Source organism: Orycteropus afer, unplaced genomic scaffold (genome assembly GCF_000298275.1).
Source record: "Orycteropus afer afer isolate SDZICR_OR568_19922 unplaced genomic scaffold, OryAfe1.0 scaffold00290, whole genome shotgun sequence".
NCBI lineage: Eukaryota > Metazoa > Chordata > Mammalia > Tubulidentata > Orycteropodidae > Orycteropus > Orycteropus afer.
In genome coordinates this window covers 3,960,935-3,968,512 of record NW_006921877.1, presented here as the reverse complement: position 1 = coordinate 3,968,512, position 7,578 = coordinate 3,960,935, and positions in this window count along the sequence as shown.

Genomic DNA, 7,578 nt, shown 5'->3' with positions numbered 1-7,578 from the left:
GGACCAGGTTTGCTGGTCCAATAGAGCCTGGTGGAACCACTGAGACTATAGCCCCTAGCTGCCCTTCCGGTCTGGAACTGAACCCACACCTGTGGTTGCCAGCCAAACAATGTACAGGCATGTGAGTTAAACATTTACCTCAAGTAGACACACACCCTGAAGAGAACAATCATGGGAGAAGGAAGGGGTGCTTATGTACTGGGAGACAGCTCAGGGAGCAGGAGTGTATGAAGGGATGGACACTGGGAAGAGTTAACTATGGGGAGGAGGTGGGAGGGGAGCTGTTGCATTGTGGTAAACTGGTCAATGACATGAGACAAAGTATATGTGAACTGCTGTATGGAAAGTGAATTTGCTCTGTAAATCTTCACTCAAATCACAATAAATTAAAAAAAAATAATAAAATTTAAAGAAAATCAATCTTAGACAAAATCACTGTGTGTTCATGATGAATCAAGACAAAAAAGATGAATACTTAATTGAGATAGTTGATAGTATTCACTACTCACTGCCATTGAGTTGGTTCTGACTCATAGTGACTCCCACTGGGTTTCCAAGGCTGTGAAAAAAAATTTTTTTTTTTTAATTTTTATTGTGATTTGGATGAAAGTTTACAAAGCAAATTCATTTTCCATACAGCAGTTCACACACATTTTGTTTCATGACACTGACTGCAATTTCCCACAATGCAACAACAGCTCTCTCCCTGTAGTGACCTCTTCCCTCCTGTGTCCCTCCCAAGTGCTCCTGCTGCAACCCTCCTCCCAAGCTGAACTGCCCTTCTGTTCTCCCTGATCGATCACACCAAAGAGTGTATCTACCAAATGTAAATGTTCACCCCATATGCCTGTCTATTGTTTGGCTGGAAGCCACAAGAGTTGAGTTCAATTCCAGACCTGAAGGATAGCTAGGAGCCATAGTCTCAGGGGGTCTTGCCAAGCTCTATCAGACCAGCAAACCTGGTCTTTTTCTATGATTTTGAGTTTTGTTCCACATTGTTCTCCCACTCTATCCAGGATCTCCTGCACCGATCCCCTTCCAAGTGGTTGACAGTGGTAGCCAGGCACCATCCAGTTCTGGTCTCATGGTCACATAGGCTGAGGATCACGTGGTCTACTAGTCCCTTCGACTAATTGTTTGCATGCACGTTTGGTTTTCTTCATTCTTCTTTGCTCTGCATGAGGAGAGACCCATTGTTGCATCTAGATGGCCCCAGTTGCAACTCACCAAAGTAGGATACAAAACACTGTTTTTGTATAGCATGTTATGCCAGTTGAACTTGATGTCTATCTCCTCTGACCACAGTCCCAAGCCCACAGGTCCCCTCCCTCAGAGTAGTTGGTTGTGGCCAAGAAGGCACCACAACCTTGTCCAAGTTGTAAATCAGAAGCAGACCTCCTCATCTTTCTTCCACAGAGTGCTTGATGGGCTCAAACCACCAACCTTTTTGGTTACCAGCCAAATGTCTTAACCACTACACCACCAGGGCTCATTTGATATACACTAGCTGCACATATTTAAAGCATAGACTTTAACAAGGCTTGTCATTTGTATACATCTATGAAACCATCACCACAATCAAGATAATGAATATATTCAACAAACCTGAAAGTTTCCTTATAACCCTCTATAAGCCCTCCCTCCCACTCCCTGTGCACCCCAAGAGAAATCACGGCTCTCTTTTCTGTCGTTATAGACTGATTTTCATTTAGCAGAGTTTTACATAAATGGAATCATGCAGTATGTACTCTTTTGTCTGGATTCTTTCCCAGTAAAATTATTTTGAGATTCATCCATATTGTTGCATATATCAATAGTTTATTTCTTTTTTTTCTGAGACATATTACATTGTATGGCTATATCGCATTTTTTTTATTCTTTCACCTGTTGATGGATATTTCGACTCTTTGCAGTCTTTTTAGCTACCACAAATAAAGCTGCCATGAACAGTCATGCACATGTCTTTGTAAGGGTATGTGCCTTTTTTCTTGGGTAAATACCTAAGTGTAGAATGACTGGAACATATAACATATGTGTGTTTAACATTTTAAGAAACAGTAAACTGTTTTCCAAAGTGGTGGTAATATCTCTCACCTAGTAGCAGTATATGGGAGGTGGTAATATCTCTCACCTAGTAGTATATGGGAGGTCCCCCTGCTCTGCATCCTCACCAACACTTGGTGTTGTCAGTCCTTTTAATTTGAAATGTCTTCTTTGGTGAAGTGTCCAAATCTATTGCCCATTCTCCCCCTTGGATTGTTTTATAATTATTTCAGTTCTTAATATTTTCTGGATACAAGTCCAGATATATGCTTTGCAAATATTTTTTGTCAGTAGCTTGTCTTTTTATTCCTCTAACACTGTTTTGAAAAGCAGAAAGTCTAAAATTTTTAAATCTGCTTTATGTTTTTAGAGCAGTTTTAGGTTTACAGAAAAACTGTACAGAAAGTAGAGTTCCCATACATCCTTCCCCTGCACAGCTTTTCTTATGATCAACACCTTGCATTAGTCTGGTACATTTACTACAACTGATTGAGCCAATACTGACACGTTCACTAAGTCCATGGTTTACATTCAAGTTCATTCTTTGTGTTGCAGTCCTATGGGTTTTCTTAAATGTGTATCATGTGTCTATTGTTACGGTATCACACAGTACAGTTTCGCTGCCCTGTGCCTCACCTATTCAGCCCTCACCCTCTCACCCTGAACCCCTGGCAATCACTGATCTTTTTACTTGCTCTATAGTTTTCAATTTTCCAGAATGTCACATAGTCAGAATTGTATAGTATGTAGTTGGTTTCTTTTTTTTTTTTTCTTCAGAGGGCTTCTTTCACTTAGGAGCTCTGGTGGCGTAGTACTTAAGGCATTTGACTGCTAACCAGAAGGCTGGGAGTTCAACCCACCAGCCACTCCTCAGAAGGAAGATTGGGTAATCTACTTCTGTAGAGGTACTGCCTTGGAAACCCAAGGAGGGGTGTCTATGAGCTGAATCAACTCAACGGCAGTGAGTTTGTTTGTTTTGTTTTTCTTTCACTTTGCAATATGCATTTAAGATTCCTCCATGTCTTTTTGTAGCTTGATAGCTCATTTCTTTGTATTGCTGAATACTACTCTAATGTATGGATCTACCACTTTATCCATTCATCTATTGAAAGATATCTTGGTTGCTTCCATACTGGGGGTAATTATGAATAAAGTTGCTATAAGCATCCACGGGCAGGTTTCTGCAAGTGTGGACATAAGTTTTTTTGTGTGTGGACATAAGTGTTCATTTGGATAAACACCTAGAACCATGACTGCTGGCTTGCATGGTAAGCCTATGGTTAGCTTTATAAAGACTGCTAGACTATCTTCCAAAGTGGTTGTACCATTTTGTGTTCCTACCAGCAGTGAATGAGAGTTCTCTTGCTCCACATCCTTAACAGCATTGGATGGAGTCAATGTTTTGGATTTTAGCCATTTTAATAGGTATGTAAGAGTCCGTGGGTAGTGCAAATGGCTAACATGCTTGGCTGCCAACTGAAAGGTTGGAGGTTCAAGTCCACCCAGAGGCACCTTAAAAGAAAGGCCTGACAATCTACTTCCAAAAAACCAGATGATGAAAACATTATGGAGCATAGTTCTACTCTTGACACATGGGGTTACAATGAGTTGGAGCCAACTCTACGGCAACTGGTACTTGTAATGGGTATGTAGTGGTATCTTATTGTTGTTTTAATTTGTAATTCCTTAATGATATCACACACAAGTGAAATTTTGCTGAAGATTCATTCAAAAACAGCTGCAGCAGTATACTGACAGGGAACTTCCAGAAATGCAAGCTTGCTTCAGAAGAGGAAATGGTATGAGGGGTATCCTTACTGAGTCAGATGGATCTTGGCTGAAAGTAAAGAATACCAGAAAGATGTCTACCTGTGTTTTATTGACTATGCAAAGGCTTAGTCTTCATGGATCCTAACAAATTATAGATAAATTATAGGTAACACTGAGAAGAGTGGGAATTCCAGAACACTTAACTGCGCTCATGAGGAACCTGTACATAGACCAAGAGGCAGTCATTTGAGCAGAACAAGGAGATACTGCCTGGCTTAAAATCAAGGTGTATGTCAGGGTTGTATCCTTTCACCATACTTATTCAATCTGCACGCTGAGCAGATAGTTCGAGAAGCTGGACTATATGAAGAACACCACATCAGGAACGGAGGAAGACTCATTAACAAGCTGCGGTATGCAGACAACACAATCTTCCTTGCTGAAAGTGAAGATGATTTCACTGATGAAGATCAAAGACTAGTATGGATTACACCTAAATATAAAGAAATCAAAAATCCACAACTGGACCAACAAGCAACATCATGATAAATGGATAAAAGATTGAAGTTTTCAGGGATTCCATTTCACTTGGATCTACAGTCAACACCCATGGAAGTAGCTGTCAGGAAATCAGACATTGTATTGCACTGGGGAAATCTACTGCAAAAGACCTCTTTTGAATGTTAAGAAACAGAGATGTCACTTTAAAGACTAAGGTGCACCTGATCCAAGCCATGGTATTTCTAATCACCTCATATGCATGCGAAAGCTGGACGATAAATAAGGAAGACAGAACAGGTAACGCTTTTGAATTGTGGTGTTAGCTAATAGTGAAAATACCATGGACTGCAAGAAGAACCAGAAGCTCTGGTGGCATAGTGCCTAAAGCACTTGACTGCTAATCAAAAGGCTGGTGGGTTTGAACCACCAGCCACTCCTCAGAAGGAAGGTTGGGCAATCTACTTGTGTAGTGATACTGCCTCAGGAAACCCAAGGAGGGACGGCACATAACAACAACAACATCCCAGATATATAAAGAACTTTTTTTTTTTCAATTGTGATTTGAATGAAAGTTTACACAGCAAATTCACTTTCCATACAACAGTTTATACACAATTTGTTTCATGACATTGATTGCCATCCCCATGATGTAACAGCTCTCTTCCCACTTCCTGTGGTTACCTTTTTCCAGTGTCCTTCTTTCCTGTGCCTCTTGCCCTCTGAGTTGTCTCCCTGTGTGAATACTACCTTCTGATCTCCTATGGTTGATTGTTCCAAAGAGTGTACCTACCTGGTGTAAATGTTCACCTTATATTGCCTGTCTGTTGTTTGGCTGGAAGTTAAGCCACAGAAGTGAGTTCATTTTCAGGCCTGAAGGGTGGCTAGGGGTCATAGTCTCAGGGGTTTCACCAGTCTCTATCAGACCAGTAAACTTGGTCTTCGTTTTTGTTTGTGATTTTGAGTTTTGTTCCACATTGTTCTCCCATTCTATCTAGGACCTCCTGCACTGATCCCCCTCTGAGTGGTTGACAGCTGTAGCTGGGCACCATCTAGTTCTTCTGGTCTCAGAGCCATGTAGGCTGAGGTTCATATGGTGATGTACAAAGAATTCATAAAATTCAACAATAAGAAAACAACCCAACTGAAAAAATGGGTGAAAGATCTAAACAGACACTTTACAGATACACAGATGGCAAAAAAGCGTATGAAAAGTGTTTAAGAAAAGTAAAAAGCATGCTGGAAAATACCATCTGACTTCAATACGCTGTTTGCCTGCGTTTTCACCGTTCTCAGTAAGGGGAAAGAGTTCATGGGTATCTCATTTACCCACAATTCAGCCTGTTTGTCAACTGCATATTCAGTATGATTTCAAAAGGAGATAAGTTAATTTACTTCTGACAAATCAACATTACATCTTCAAGTAAAAGGAGTATACTGAATGTAAGTCGGTGTTTTATATTTCTTGAACAATTTAAAAGAAATGTTTTTATTAATCTTTGCACAAAAGAAAAAGATTGGCATAGTAAATCCACATTTACTTGCAAATCTGTTTGCTGTCACTCAATCATTTCTGTGTTCCTGAAATGTGTACACTGATTCTATCATAAATAATGTACTTATCAACAGTTATCAGTACTCTATTTTCAGCTCCACAGTTCCTAGCAGGGAAAACAGGGCTCCAGGTGGGCGACAGACTACAGAGGAAACTCGGCGGAAGCACGGCGCTCCAAGAGCGTCCCGCGGTGGGCAGTTGGCGCCACCTGGTGGACCCGCGTGCACATTGCGGCCTTTCCCGGCTGCCGGGGCTGGGGCCGCCAGCGCACCGAGACTGAGAAAGAGAAACAAGTACGCTCGCTTTCTACCAACGCTCCATCCCCCGAGCCCCGTGGGGATTTACTTGCTATCTCAGGACCTGCGGGGCGAGAAGTGGGCTCTCGAGCTGGCCGACGGGCAGAAGGGAAGGCGGGTGGAACTGCTAGAGTACCGGCGTGTCCGATTCGCCCTCCAGATTAAAGGCAGCCCCTAAAAAGACCAAAGTAATTACTTTGCTTTCTGAAGACGGCAAGGATGAGGCGGCGAGTGAATCCTCATCAGTAGGAAGGAAGCATTGAGGAAAGCCAGAGTGCCAGTTGGCCCGCGGCCTCCCTAAACCAAAGATTTGGAGGCGGCGCCAGCCGTTGCTCTCCAGTGCGCATTGCAAACATTTGCGGCCTTGCGCCGGGGCTTCTGGGAAGTAGCGCGGTGGAGCGGAAGAGTGCGCGCTTGGCTGCGGCCTGTTGAGAGAGGTGCACTAGGGGTCTCTGGGCCCGTGGGTGGAGGAGACAGCTGGACGGGCTTCAAAAGCAAAGGTTCAACAAAATGAGTTCCTAAATCTAAAAAGCTATAAATATTTTTTAGAAAAACTTAACAAAGTTTACTCAGTTTTGATAGTCTTGTTTCCCTTGTTTATGATTTATTGCTTTCACCTATAACATGTTTCCCTTGTTTATGGTTTATTGCTTTCACCTGTAACATAAAAGTTATTTATTTATTTTTTCCCACGTGAACTGCCTGACAGGCAAAAGCTCTGCGTCTTCAAATTTGTGCTAATTTTTATGTCCTTGCCTAAAATACCCAGCTGCTCGGCTTTGGAAAAAGCTAAAGTGTACCTTTAAAATCTTCAATAATTCAAGTATTGTTTCTCAGTGACTTAATAATAAATTCATGACAACTTTAAAAGTTTATAAAAAGTCGCAAAAGAATTGTTTTTTGTTTTCTCTTTTTAAGAAGGGATACAAAAAGTTTATTTGCTATATTATGAATTACATTGGACATGTTCCCAAGTTCCAGATTTTAAGTAAATTCACACGTCAGTAATGTTCATCTAATATTAAACAACCAGCACATATTATGTCAAAATTTTGTTATTTCAATTTTTAAATTGATCACAACTTTGCTTCTTTTAAATCTAGTATCATCACAACCAATCATTTTAACTAAGGAATACATGTTGTTTAAAGTCTTTATTCATATTCCAATATTTAGAGACTTAATAATCCTGGTATATTCTTGATATATACTATTTAATATTATGTTACAAGATTATTATATGTGCGGTGTAGTAAATTACTTAGTGTGGCTTTTCTACCCATAAGTCTTTGTAAACTCTAAGGTGGGAATTGCTATTAGCTACGGAGGAGATCCTGATTTTAAAGTCGCCCACCTGGGTTATTTCTGTTGGGCGTGGCACAACACAATGTTCTGGGAAGTTCCCACTCTCTCTCA